Raw genomic sequence first — 15,015 nt, 5'->3', positions numbered from 1 at the left:
TTTATCACAGGATATTGAATGTGGTTCCCTGACAGTCGTGTCCCACTCTATAGTCCATGGAATTCTCCAGGCCAGAATACTGGAGTGGATAGCCTATCCCTTCTCCAGTGGATCTTCCTGACCCAGGAATCGAACCAGGGTTTCCTGAATTGCAGGCGGCTTCTTTACCAACTGAGCTACCAGGGAAGCCCCATCTGTGTGGTAGAGTAGGCCATTATTGTCTATCCAGTCTATAAATTTTAAGTCTAATCAGGTGACCACCACATGATTCAACAAAATGGGATTCAAAAACTCCTTATCTGCTTTCAAAAAATTCTGCACTTCTTAAAGCAGAAGATATTCAAAAAGAGCGTTGCTGACTCCCTTTCCACTCATGTATCCATTAACATAAGCCCCAGTGTCCACAGTGATTGTTTTCACAGCGAGAACATCTCTGTGATCTGTTTCATTTTTATTTGTTGACTTAATTTTACTCAGACTCTTTATGGACAGAATTTGAGGAGATGTGCATGCTAAGTTGCTTCAGTTGTGCCCCACTCTTTGCAACCCTATGGACTGTAGTCTGCCAGGCTCCTCTGTCCATGGGATTTTCCAGGCAAGATTACTGGATTGGGTTGCCATGCCTTCCCCCAGGGGACCTTCCTGGGATAGAACCCATGTCTCTTTTGCCTCTTCTATAGGCATGTGGGTGTTTTACCACTCGCACCACCCGGGAAGCCCAAGGTTAAAGAAAGCAAGCAGTTCTTATTCAGCCTACTCATATTCCTAGCATAGCCTGAAGCATGGTAAGCAGTTTAAAAATGCATGTTTAAGGAATGAATATAGGATCTACAGGCTTCCCTGGTAGCTCAACTCGTAAATCCGCCTGCAATGCAGGAGACCCCAGTTCTATTCCTGGGTTGAGAAAATCCCCTGGAGAAGACTTAGGCTACCCACTCCAGTAGTCTTGGGCTTCCCTGGTGGCTCAGATGATAAGAATCTGCCTGCAATGCAGGAGACCTGGGTTTGTCCCTGGGTCGGGAAGACCCTCTGCATGAGGGCATGACAACCCACTCTAGTGCTTTGGTCTAGACAATCCAATGGACAGAGGGGCCTGGCAGGCTGCAGTCCTTGATGCTGCACAGAGTCGGACGTGACTGAGGCAACTCAGCAGCAGCAGCAAGGATCTAAATGACTAAGGAAAAATCTAGCTAAAACAGTCATTACTATATTCTGGTTCCAAAATCATTCTTTTCATGAGGCTAACAATTCCTTGGAAGGCATGCAGGTTCTATTCCTTATATAATCTAGTATCAAGTGGAATTACTGGTTTAAGGAGCTTATGTCTCTACTGGGGCTGTAAGTAGCCAAATGCCAGTGAAATATCGTAGAAAACACCACCAGAACATTCACATATCAATACTGCTCTCTAGAAATATACCAGTTCCATCACCAAGTACCTTAACTTTTCCTTTCCCGACAAAGTTATATTAAAACAACAACAGTAACCTTAACTAGAAAATTCCCTTAAAAATGTAGCAGAATTTAGAAGAGGAATGAACGTGAGAGAACATCACATCGCTGAGTTTCAAATGTGCTAAAAATGCAGATTCCTGGGTCGCTCTCCAGACCTTCAAGATCAGAATATTCAGGAGATGAGGCATGAAAACGTACATAGTTTAAAAACTAAGTAATGTTTTCAGAAGCACTGCCGTCTCCTTTGTCATCTAAAGGACCTCTGGTCTAGAGGGGCGAGCTGCTGAGACCCAGGATGCAGAGTTCAGAGTTCCAGGCAACCAGGACAGAGTGGTTCTTCTGCCTCTTTCCCACCCACTGTTCAGCTGACCCCTCCATATTTTCTCTTGATGCTTGCTTCTTGATTTCCAGCATCCATTACCTAATGATTTGATCCTCCTTCTAAGCATACAAGTATCCTCCTCTGGTATTCAAGGATCAGTGCCATACACTGGCAAGAGATGAACTTGGCAGATGTGGGTTTGTGTCTTGGCACTCGCTGAATGACCTTGGTCAAGTTACTCCACTTTTAACCTGTGATTTCCACATCTGTAAACACTTGCGCAGTAATGATCTCACAGCATTACTATGTGCTCTGGACTGAAACTTTGTGTAGCCCTTTGCAGACTTGTATGTTTAAGTCCTGGCTCTCAATATAATAGCATTTGGAGGTGGGACTTTGGGGAGGTAATTAGATTTAGATGAGGTCATAAGGGTGGGACCTCCATAATGGGATTAGTGCCCTTAGAAGGGGATGAAGAGAATAAAGCTCTTTCTCGCTCCTCCATGTGAGGGTACCTTCAAGCCAGAAAGAGGACTCTCACCAAGAACCTGAATATGTTAACATCCCAAGCTCAGTTTTCCAGTCTCTAGAACTGTGAGTAATAAATATCTGTTGTTTCAGCCACTCAGGCTAAGGCATTTTTGTTGTAAGAGCCTGAGCTGGCTAATATACCATGAAGATCACACCAGAGAGTGCTTGGCACATATTAGATCCTCAATAATTGTTTTCTTCCTTAAGAGTTATTCTAAAAAGGGTTAGTACTTGAAATTTTAATTTTCTGTGCAACCACCTACCGCCCTACCCTGTGGGATGATGGATCTGGACTAAGATGGATGCCACGTGGCAAAAGTCCAGCACATTTCTGTAGCAATGCTTTCAGAGAGGCAATTTGGCTAAAGGGGGGCAACTTCTAGGGTATTTGTCTTGAAAATTCAAAGCAAGAAGATTGTTTTTGGATTCTGCGCTCTTCAGGTGGATTGAGGGAGACTTATGGAGACTAAAAGTCACCTTGTCCCCTGTTCAGTTCAGTTGCTCAGTCATGTCCGACTCTGCAACCCCAAGAACCGCAGCATGCCAGGCCTCCCTGTCCATCACCAACTCCCAGAGCCTACCCAAACTCCTGTCTATTGAGCTGGTGATGCCATCCAACCATTTCATCCTCTGTTGTCCCCTTCTCCTCCCACCTTCAATCTTTCCCAGCATCAGGGTTTTTCAAATGAGTCAGCCCTTCGCATCAGGTGGCCAAAGTATTGGGGTTTCAGCTTTAGCATCAGTCCTTCCAATGAACACCCAGGACTGATCTCCTTTAGGATGGACTGGTTGGATCTCCTCGCAGTCCAAGGGACTCTCAAGAGTCTTCTCCAACACCACAGTTCAAAAGCATCAATTCTTTGGTGCTCTGCCTTCTTCACAGTCCACCTCTCACATCCATACATGACCACTGGAAAAACCATAGTCTTGACTAAACGGAACTTTGTTGGCAAAGTAATGTCTCTGTTCCTGAATATGCTGTCTAGGTAGGTCATAACTTTTCTTCCAAGGAGCAAACATCTTTTAATTTCATAGCTGCAGTCACCATCTGCAGTGATTTTGGAACCAGAAAAATTAAGTCAGCCACTGTTTCCACTGTTTCCCCATCTATTTGCCATGAAGTGATGGGACCAGATGCCATGATCTTCGTTTTCTGAATGTTGAGCTTTAAGCCAACATTTTCACTCTCCTCTTTTACTTTCATCAAGAGGCTTTTGAGTTCCTCTTCACTTTCTGCCAAAAGGGTGGTGTCATCTGCATATCTGAGGTTATTGATATTTCTTCCAGCAGTCTGGAATCCTGCTTGTGCTTCATCCAGCCCAGCATTTCACTCTGCATATAAGTTAAATAAGCAGGGTGACAATATACAGTCTTGACATAGTTCTTTTCCTATTTGGAACCAGTCTGTTGTTCCTTGACCAGTTCTAACTGTTGCTTCCTGACCTGCATACAGGTTTCTCAAGAGGTAGGTCAGGTGGTCTGGTTTTCCCATCTCTGTATGAATTTTCCACAGTTTATTGTGATCCACACAGTCAAAGGCTTCGGCATAGTCAATAAAGCAGAAATAGATGTTTCTGGAACTCTCTTGCTTTTTCGATGATCCAGCAGATGTTGGCAACTTGATGTCTGGTTCCTCTGCCTTTTCTAAAACCAGCTTGAACATCAGGAAGTTCACGGTTCATGTATTGCTGAAGCCTGACTTGGAGAATTTTGAGCATTACTTTACTAGCGTGTGAGATGAGTGCAATTGTGCAGTAGTTTGAACATTCTTTGGCATTGCCTTTCTTTGGGATTGGAATGAAAACTGACCTTTTCCAGTCCTGTGGTCATTGCTGAGTGTTCCAAATTTGCTGGCATATTGAGTGCAGCACTTTCACAGCATCAGCTTTCAGGATTTGAAATAGCTCAACTGGAATTCCATCACCTCCACTAGCTTTGTTCGTAGTGATGCTTCTTAAGGCCCACTTGACTTCACATTCCAGGATGTCTGGCTCTAGGTGAGTGATCACACCATCATGATTATCTGGGTCATGAAGATCTTTTTTGTACAGTTTCTCTGTGTATTTTTGACATCTCTTCTTAATATCTTCTGCTTCTGTTAGGACCATACCATTTCTGTCCTTTATTGAGTCCATCTTTGCATGAAATGTTCCCTTGGTATTTCTAATTTTCTTGAAGAGATCTGTATCTTTCCCATTCTATTGTTTTCCTCTATTTCTTTGCATTGATCACTGAGGAAGGCTTTCTTATCTCTCCTTGCTATTCTTTGGAACTCTGCATTCAGATGGGGGTATCTTTCCTTTTCTCCTTTGCCTTTCACTTCTCTTCTTTTCATAGCTATTTGTAAGCCCTCCTCAGACAGCCATTTTGCCTTTTTGCATTTCTTTTTCTTGGGGATGGTCTTGATCCCTGTCTCCTGTACAATGTCATGAACCTCCGTCCGTAGTTCATCAAGCACTCTGTCTATCAGATCTAGGCCCTTAAATCTATTTCTCACTTCCACTGTATAATCAGAAGGGACTTGATTTAGGTCGTGCCTGAATGGTCTAGTGGTTCTCCCTGCTTTCTTCAATTTAAGTCTGAATTTGGCAAGAAGGAGTTCATGATCTGAGCCACAGTCAGCTCCTGGTCTTGATAGAGCTTCTCCATCTTTGGCTGTAAAGAATATAATCAATCTAATTTCGGTGTTGACCATCTGGTGATGTCCATGTGTAGAGTCTTCTCATGTGTTGTTGGTAGAGGGTGTTTGCTATGACCAGTGTATTTTCTTGGCAAAACTCTAGTAGTCTTTGCCCTGCTTCATTCCACATTCCAAGGCCAAATTTGCCTGTTACTCCAGGTGTCTCTTGACTTGCTACTTTTGCATCCCAGTCCCCATAATGAAAAGGACATCTTTTGGGGGTTTTAGTTCTGAAAGGTCTTGTAGGTCTTCATAGAACTGTTCCACTTCAGCTTCTTCAGCATTACTGGTTGGGGCATAGACTTGGATTACTGTGATATTGAACGGTTTGCCTTGGAAACGAACAGAGATCATTCTGTCGTTTCGGAGATTGCATCCAAGTACTGCATTTCAGACTCTTTTGTTGACTATGATGATTACCTTGTCCCCACTCACCCCTTAATACTGCCACTGATGGCCTGGTCTCCTACCACCAGACTTCCGTCATTAAAGTCTCTACCTGTCTTGCCTTGACCGTACTAAAGCCAGTGTGCTCTGCAGCAGGTCATCTTTGGTGTGGAGATGGTTATCATAGATATAGTTTCATTCATTTATTCAACAAGCAATCATCAGTTCAGTTCAGTTTAGTCACTCAGTCATGTCCAACGCTTTGTGACCCCATGGACTGCAGCACACCAGGCCTCCCTGTCCATCACCAACTCCCAGAGCTTGCTCAAACTCATATCCTTCAGTGATGCCATCCAACCGTCTCATCCTCTGTCGTCCCCTTCTCCTCCTGCCTTCAATCTTTCCCAGCATCAAGGTCTTTTCAAATGAGTCAGCCCTTCGCATGAAATGGCCAAAGTATTGTAGTTTCAGCTTCAGCATCAGTCTTTCCAATGAATAATCAGGACTGATTTCCTTTAAGATCGACTGGTTGGGTCTGCTTGCAGTCCAAGGAACTCTCAAGAGTCTTCTACAACACCATAGTTCAAAAGTATCAGTTCTTCAGTGCTCAGCTTTCTTTATAGTCCAACTCTCATATCCATACATGACTATAAAAATGACCATTAAAAAAAATGAGCTCAATTGAGCCACTCAGGCCACGAATTATCTCATGCTCAGTCATCCCCTTCTCCTCCTGCCTTTGATCTTTCCCAGCATAAGGGTCTTTTCCAATGAGTCAGTTCTTCATATCAGCTGGCCAAAGTATTGGAGTTTCAGCTTCAGGATCAGCACTTCCAATGAATATTCAGGACTGATCTCCTTTAGGATGGACTGGTTGGATCTCCTTGCAGTCCAAGGGACTCTCAAGAGTCTTCTCCAACACCCCAGTTCAAAAGTATCAAATTCTTCAGTGCTCAGCCTTCTTTATGGTCCAGATCTCACATCCATACATGACTAATGGAAAAAAAGATAGCCTTCACTAGATGGACCTTTGTTGGCAAAGTAATATCTCTGCCATTTAATATACTATCTAGGTTGGCCATAGCTTTTCTTCCAAGGAGCAAGCGTCTTTTAATTTCATGGCTGCAGTCACCGTCTGCAGTTATTTTGGAGCCCAGAAAAATAAAGTCTGACACTGTTTCCATTGTTTCCCCATCTATTTCCCATGAAGTGATGGGTCTGGATGCCATGATCTTCATTTTTTGCATGTTGAGCTTTAAGCCACCTTTTTCACTCTCCTCTTTCACTTTCATCAAGAGGATCTTTAGTTCCTCTTTGCTTTCTGCCCTAAGTGTGGTTTCATCTGCATATCTGAGGTTATTGATATTTCTCCTGGTATTCTTGATTCCAGCTTGTGCTTCTTCCAGCCTGGCATTTCTCATGATGTACTCTGCATGTAAGTTAAATAAGCAGGGTGACAATATACAGCCTTGATGTACTCCTTTCCCAATTTGGAACCAGTCTGTTGTTCCATGTCTGGTTCTAACTTTTGCTCCTTGACCTGAGTACAGATTTCTCAGGAGGCAGGTAAGGTGGTCTGGTATTCCTATCTCTTTAAGAATTGTCCACAGTTTGTTGTGATCCATATAGTCAAAGGCTTTGACATAGTCAATAAAGCAGAAGTATACGTTTTTCTGGAACTCTCTTGCTTTTTTGATGATCCAATGGATGTTGGCAATTTGATCTCTGGTTTGTGACTTTTCTAAATCCAGCTTTACATCTGGATGTTCTTGGTTCACATACTGTTGAAGCCTGGCTTGGAGAATTTTGAGCATTACTTTGCTAGCGTGTGAGATGAGTGCAATTGTATGGTAGTTTGAGCATTCTTTGGCATTGCATTTCTTTGGAATTGGAACAAAAACTGACCTTTTCCAGTCCTGTGGCCACTGTTGAGTTTTCCAAATTTGCTGGCATACTGAGTGCAGCCCTTTCACAGCATCATCTTTTAGGATTTGAAGTGGCTCAGCCTCCACTAGCGTTGTTCATAGTGATGCTTCCTAAGGCCATTGACTTCACACTCCTGGATGTCTGGCTCTAGGTGGGTGATATCACTGTGATTATCTGGGTCATTAAGACTTTTGTACAGTTCTTCTGTGTATTTTTGCCACCTTTTCTTAATATCTTCTGTTTCTGTTATGCCTGGGTGGTTTCTGTTCTTTATTGTGCCCATCTTTGCACGAAATATTCCCTTCATGTCTTTAATTTTCTTGAACAGATATCTAGTCTTTCCCATTTTATTGTTTCCCTTTATTTCTTTGCATTGATCACTTAGGAAGTCCTTCAAGGAACTCAGGGTGTAATCTGGGAGTAATCTCCGGATCCTAGAAACTGTGCTCTGCTTCCATTCCACCATCCTTGACATTACCCTTGTTTCATGCAACAGTACAAGCCAGCCATGCCCTGAAAAACAGACTCATATTTATCAATCCTTCCAAGCAGGTCCAACAGAGTGGAAATGAGGGTTTCCTTAGCGGCTCAGTGGTAGAGAATCTGCCTGCCAAGGTAGGAGACACTGGTTCAAGCGCTGCACCAGAAAGATTCATGTTTCACAGAGCGATTAAGCCTGTGCGCCACAACTGTGAAGCCAGTGCTCTCCAGACAGACTGCCATTACTGAGCCATGTGACCTAGAGCCTGTGCTCTGCAACAAGAGAAGCTACTGGGATGAGAAGCCCCCACGCAGCAATTAAAGCCTTCTTCTCACTTCTGCTCACTGCAACTAGAAAACAGCCCACACAGCTAAGACCCAGCACAGTCAAATATAAACACATAACAAACAAATAAATACGACTTAAATGTTAAGGAAAAAAAAAAAAAGGATGGAAACGAAATGTAAGACCGAATTTCACAGTCACGGCTGCCGGTAAGCACTTCAGCTTTTTCCTCTCCTGATACAGCAGTCATTCCCCGAGGGTAAGAGCAGGTTTCTTCTTTATTTTTAATTCAAAGCCGGTAGTGAATTTCAATGTCAGTTCATTTAAATGTATCTGAGTGCCAGACACATTATAGATAAGAGTCTCTTGAGCTTGAAGTCTAAAGGAACACACTTTGACAAATCACTCGGGGTTAGCAGGGAGAAGGGCTTAGATTTCTCCCCTGCAGGAGATGACAACAGCGATCCCACAGTCATCAGTGATGGAGTGAGTGCAGCTCAAGGTTAGACCATCACCTTCAGCACAAGGTGACGGATCAGTTCCAGGGTACTTTTAATGGAAGAAAGGGAATCTCCATTTCTGCTACTGGGAACAGGGCCACTTTCTTGCGCAAGGGCACCGAGGAAAATGGATCTCGGTTTACTCAGCTATAAGCTTGGCAGGTCCCTTTTCCCTGTCCTCCAGGACCACCGTGAGAATGTGGACTCAGGAGCATCTTACTCCAGGGCCGGCTGCCCGCTCGGCTGGTGTGATGTCCTTGGTGGCCGCTAGAGGGCGATGAGCTTCCGGACAACCACGGTGCCTGAGGGACCGCGGTGGTCCCCTGAGCCCAGGGCCCACTTCCCTCTGACCCAGCTCAGGTGTCATTCAGGTGTGTTTAGAACGCCCTGGAAACAGAAGGCATGAAAACAGTTAAAGACAGGATTTCCAGACAAAATACAGGACCCAAGTGAAATCTGAATTTTAGACAAATAACAAATACAAATGTTAAATCATTGTTTATTTAAAATTTAGATTTAACCACGTGTTGTGTATTTTTCTTCTCTAAATATGACAGCTCTCATCAAAGGCCAAAGGGGCCTGGGAAGAATGAAAACCTTTCTAGGGGATGGGAGGTGGGGGGCAGGAGGTGGGGTGGGTAATGCGGAGAGGCAGTTTTTACTGCCTTCCTATTTCTTGAATCTAGAACAAAGCTTTGCATCTCTCAGACTGGAAAGACTTATTCTCTCCATGGATGGCAGAAAAGCAGAGTTGCGGCCTGCAGCTGTGGCTAGGAGAAACATGTATTCTCTACACCAAAACACCTCCATGATCTTTTCCATGGACAAATGGATCATCAAAGTCCTTCCTGTGTTCAGAATTTCTCCAAAAGGTGTAAATATTTTTTTAAGAGAACATCCCAGCTCAGGCTGCCATAACCAATCATGGACTGAGTGGCTTAAACAACAGACATGGGTTTCTCACAGTTCTCAAGGTTAGACGTCAAATATTAGGGTGCCAGCAGGGCTGAGTTCATGGTGAGAGCTCGCTTCCTGGTTTGCAACAGCCACAATCTTACTGTGTCTTCACATGGAGGGAAAAAAGCTCTGTTCCCTACATCCCCTTATAAAGGCACTAATCCCATTATGGGGCCTCAGCCTCAGGATCTCATTGCACGCTAATCACCTCCCAAAGACCCACTTCCAAATACCATCGCCTTGGGGTTAGGGCTTCAACATATGGCTTCTGGGAGGATAAAAACATTCAGCCCATTGCAGAGGAAAAGAAGGAAAGCTCTGTCAGTGAACTTCCTGAAAGATTGCTGAGCAACCTGTGGAAAATCAGTACCAGGCCAGAAAAAGGTATAGATTTAAAAGCCCAGGTTGACAGGCAACAGGCAATGAAGGGAACCAGGGGTGAAGACAAAAAAAATGAGGACCCCCAAGAAAAGGAGGGTGGGGTTACGATTGCTACATTTCCGGTTGATGCTTTCGTCCAGTCCTGGAGTGCTTGTGGGATCTGAATCCGTGGCTCATAGCCAGTTAACAATAACTTCGGAGGCCCCAGTGCGCCATCATGAATTGCTATTCATCAGTGATAAGTCATCTCACACTGAAGGAAGTTAGTCAGTCTCAAGGAGCATTTTCATTTCTCTGAGCACCTAGAAAATAAGCGTTGTGTCCTAATAAAGGGGCCTGTGCTCACTGTCGGCCAGCGCATCTCTCCAAGCTTCGCTTCTTCCCTTGTTTCATCTTCAGAGGTTACAAAGATGCAGGAAATAACGAGAAGGTTCTTAGGACAAATGTCTTTATAAGCATCCCAAAAGGAAGCATTTCTTCTTTGCTTCCTCTGCCCCAAGGTCGGTATCAAGCAGAGTTCCTAATTGCTGGAAGAAACTGCATCTGAGAGGACATTTAAATGACCTTGAAGTCACAGCACGATCCTGCGCTCCTGCAGGTTGAGCATTTTTCCAAAACAATTGTTAAGCTGGTGACATTAATATCGAATTAAAGCAGCAGGGGGCACAATTTCTTCACAATGTGCTGGGCTTTTTTTGTATTATTAGGAAAAAAAAAAAAAAAAACCCCAGCTAAGCTGTTTCTTTGTGCTGTTTTTGAGATCAACCCTACCGGGTAAATAATCCAGATCTCAAAATGTCACACACGTATTCATTTTACACAGAAAAAGGCAAACTAAGCCATCTAAGAGGAATAGGTGAATTTACTGACAGTGCCCTGCTAATGATATCATTTCTGCACTAGTAATTCTTTATTTTTATTTTTTAAATAAACAATTACAGAGTGAGAATGTGTAGGACTGTACTGTACATGCAAAGTCCTGCAGGTGAAGGCTTTTTAAAAATTTTATTTCAAGTTTCTTCCTAGAAACTCCAAGCCTGGTGGTGACCCCCATTCTCTGGGCCTCTAGGCCCAGAAAATTAGAAGGAAGATTTCAAACAATTGATTTCACCAAGATCAGGGGTTGTGTTTGGTACCTGTCTTGCATTTTGAAACAGGTTGTGTATTTAGAATACCTCCAAATTAGGTTGACGGTATATTCTTTTCGATTTGCTAAAATGGAATAGGAATCAGTGCACTTGACTCGTAGCTGCGTTCATATGTGTATACATATACATACACTGTTCATGTACAGAGCCCCGCTGCCAGCTCCTGCATTGTCCCACACTCAATGCTATCTTGAATTAATCACCTTATTTCTTTTGGCGTTCATTTTATTATCTTCAAAAGCGAAAACAGCTTATCCCTATCACACAAGAATACTGAAGATTCTGAAAATCTCACCATGCGTGCATGCTAAGTTGCTCAGTCGTGTCCATCTCTTTGCGACCCCATGGACTGTAGCCTGCTGGGTTCCTCTGTCCATGAGGTTTTCCAGGCAAGAATACTGGAGTGGGTTGCCATGCCCTCCTCCAGGGGATCTTCCTGACCCAGAGATCAAACCTGCGTCTCCTATGTTTTCTGCACTGGCAGGCGGGTTCTTTACCACTAGAGCCAACTTTAATCACTGAAGAGGTCACCTTAGCAAGCTCTTTGGGCTTCCCTGGTGGCTCAGCAGTAAAGAATCTGCCTGCAATGCAGGAGACAAGGGTTTGATCCCTGGGTTGGGAAGATTCCCCTGGAGGAGTGCGTGGCAGCCCACTCCAGTATTTTTACCTGGAGAATCCCATGGACTGAGGAGCCTGGCAGGATACAGTCCATGGGGTCTGAGAGTCTAACACGACTGAAGCAACTGCGCACACATGCCTGTAAGAGCTCTTTAAAATAAGTCTTTCTAAATTCAGTACTAATAACAGCCCACACTCGCACAGAACTACTTCTGTTTCAAGTCTGAATTTTTTTTTTTTTGCCTTTATCAACTCATCAAATTCTTTTTCAGAGGGGTTAAGAAATTTGCCCAGATTCACTGATTTTGTAAAAGGTGCAGCAGAGATTCAAAGACACACACTGGCTTTAAAACTTATGGGCAAGATGTAGGATTTTAAATTTTTAATTTTTGGAATATGTAATAATTCACAGGTTTTAAAAGCCAAAATGGTACACAGTGAGAAGTTTTGATTCCACTCCATCCACCCAGTTCTGCCATCTGCTCACTCCCTTGCAGTACACACGACCGGTATTTTCTGCAATTACAAACAAAAACAAATGTGAAAGTTTATCCTCCCCTTCATGAAACAGAAAGCACTGCATTGTGGTCACTATGCTAAACTTTGCTTTTCCACTGAACCATTTGCCCTGGGACCTTCCCAGAACACAACAGAGAAGGTATCCTCTTTTGAATTCAGCTGCATAGTATTCCATTGTGAGGACCTACCATAGTTTACTTATTTATTTTTGAAAGATTATTAATTAATGCCTTTAGTTATATTTTTTTGGCTGCGCTGAACAGCATGTGGGGTCCTAGTTCCCCAACCAGGGAACAAACCCTTGTCCCTTGCATTGGAAGCATAGAGCCTTAAACATCAGACTGCCAGGGAAATCCTGCCGTAGTTTAATTAACCACTCTCCACCTACGGAAATGGTTTGCTTCTCATCTTGCTATGAGATGCTAAGTCGCTTCAGTCATGTCTGACTCTGTGTCCCCATGTACTGTAGCCCACCAGCCACCTGCCAGGCTCCTCGGTCCCTGGGATTCTCCAGGAAAGAAGACTGGAGTGGGTTGCTGTGTCCTCCTCCAGGGGCTCTTCCTGAACCAGGAAACGAACCCACACCTTTTACATCTCCTATTTGGCAGGCAGGTTCTTTACCACCATCGCCACCTGGGAAACCCTCTCATCTTACAGTGCTGGTCAACTCCACATCCCGCGCCTGTGCGTACCATTTTGTAACTGTACAGAGATTTCAGCAGGAAGAGTTCCCAGAGGAGGAGAATTGGGTTAAAGAGTGAAAGTGTTTGTAACATGTATTGCATAGATATTGCCACACAGTACCCACTCAAGATAACACTGTTTCTGCCTCTCCCAAAAATATTGAAATCACTCATTTTCTAACAGTCTCACTAACAGAGTATATTTTTGAACTTTTGGATTTTTGCCAATATAAGTAAGAAGAGCATCTTGACATATTTTTAATTAGCATTTTAAAAATTATGAGTAATATTGAGTTTATTTTCATTGGATTAGGGGCCATTTGCGAAGATCCCCTGGAGGAGGGCATGGCAACGCACTCCAGTATTCTTGCCTGGAGAATCCCATGGACAGAGGAGCCTGGTGGGCTACAATCCAGGGGGTCGCAAAGAGTCGGACATAACTGAGCAACTAAGCACAGCACAGCATACTTCTTTTTATGTGATTTGTCTATGTCCTTGCCTGTTTACCTGTTTTATCTCAACTTTTAGCAGTTAATATGTATTAGAAAAATAAACCATTTTCACACGACAGGAGTTGCAAATATTTTTCTTGCTTTGCATTTGCTTCCTATTTTGAGTTTCTGAGTGTATTTTTAAATTTGTATGTGCTTGAATTAAGATGTAAGACTTTATCTTATATCAAGTACTGTATGATCTCACTTATATGTGGCACTAAAAACACAGCAGAGTAATGAAAAGGTCAGAAAGAAGCGGCTCATTGGAGAAAACAAACGAGTGGTTTCCAGTGGGGAGAGCCAAGACAGAGGGAGGGGAGCAAGAGGTGCAAACTATTGGGCATAAAATAAGCTTCAAAGACATATTGTACAACACAGGAATGATAGCCAGTATTTTATAATAGCTATAAATGCAGTGTAACCTTTAACATTTATGAATCACTGTATTGTACACCTGTAACATTATACTGTACAGCAGCTATACTTCAATTTAAAAAAAGGTGTAGGACTTTAATGTTACAAGTTAACAATTATTCAAAGTTTAAATAGATTTTATTCAATAAGATTATATTGAGAACTTACTACTGTGCTTCCAACCTTGTACTAAATGTTTGGGACAAAGCTTCTCCCTTGGGAATGTTCCTAATCCAGTGGGTGAGATGGCTGGATAAGCCAGTCATTCCCATGTGCCAGTGGTAAAATGTCAGGGAAAAGAGAAATATGGGAAGGGGCTATAAGATTACAGATGGTTGGACTAACTGAGAAATTTGTGAGTGATTTCACAAAACAAGTTATTTTTAAGCAGGGTCTTGAGGAGTTTGGCAAATAAAAGGGAAAGTAGGGGGTAAGTTAAGTCCTCATAGCCTGTCTCCTTAGGATTAGGTCCATTGGTAGCATTTGAAAATTTTCTTCCCTCCTGACCAGATAGGTTAATACTTCTTGCATCAATCTGCCAAAACTCAGGTAACAATCCCAACTATCTCTTAATTGAATAGGCAATATAGTACTCTTACCTGAAGGAAACTTAACCATGATTAGAATTCTGCAAAAGGAGGTAAGCTTGCAGTGGCTTCAGACCCTTAACGTCCCCCTAATATCATCCTCTTCTAACCATTTGATGTCATCTCTGGCATTTTGGACTTCCCCTGTGACTCAGTTGGTAAAGAATCTTCCTGCAGTGTGGGAGACCTGGGTTCGATCCCTGCGTTGGGAAGATCCCCTGGAGAAGGGAAAGGCTACCCCCTCCAGTATTCTGGCCTGGAGAATTCCATGGACTGTACAGTCCACGGGGTCACAAAGAGCCAGACACAACTTGAGTGACTTTCACTTTCTGGTATTCCACCTCTAGAATGAGGAAAAGAAAAAAGGCTTCAAAAGGCATTCAAGGCTGGTGTGTCTGTAGTGTTTGATCGTGACAACTCTAATAGTTTTTTGTTTCTTTTAGGTGAGTCTCACAGTTTCTGCAGAGTTGGAAATTGTTTTCACAAGGTTCCCCAATCACCTTTTCCAGTTTGAGCAGGAGCTACAGTTGAATCACCAGCAGGGACAGACTGGAGTCAGCTACTGATCAGCCTTTGGGAGCTGAGAAGCGGGGACTGTGGCAGACACAGCTGTTGCCCACCCAATCCATTCTCCCCTCTGTCTCACC

This window comes from Budorcas taxicolor, chromosome 9 (genome assembly GCF_023091745.1).
Source record: "Budorcas taxicolor isolate Tak-1 chromosome 9, Takin1.1, whole genome shotgun sequence".
NCBI classification, from domain to species: Eukaryota; Metazoa; Chordata; class Mammalia; order Artiodactyla; family Bovidae; genus Budorcas; species Budorcas taxicolor.
The sequence above is the reverse complement of the archived record's forward strand: the minus strand, read 5'-3'. Positions refer to the sequence as shown.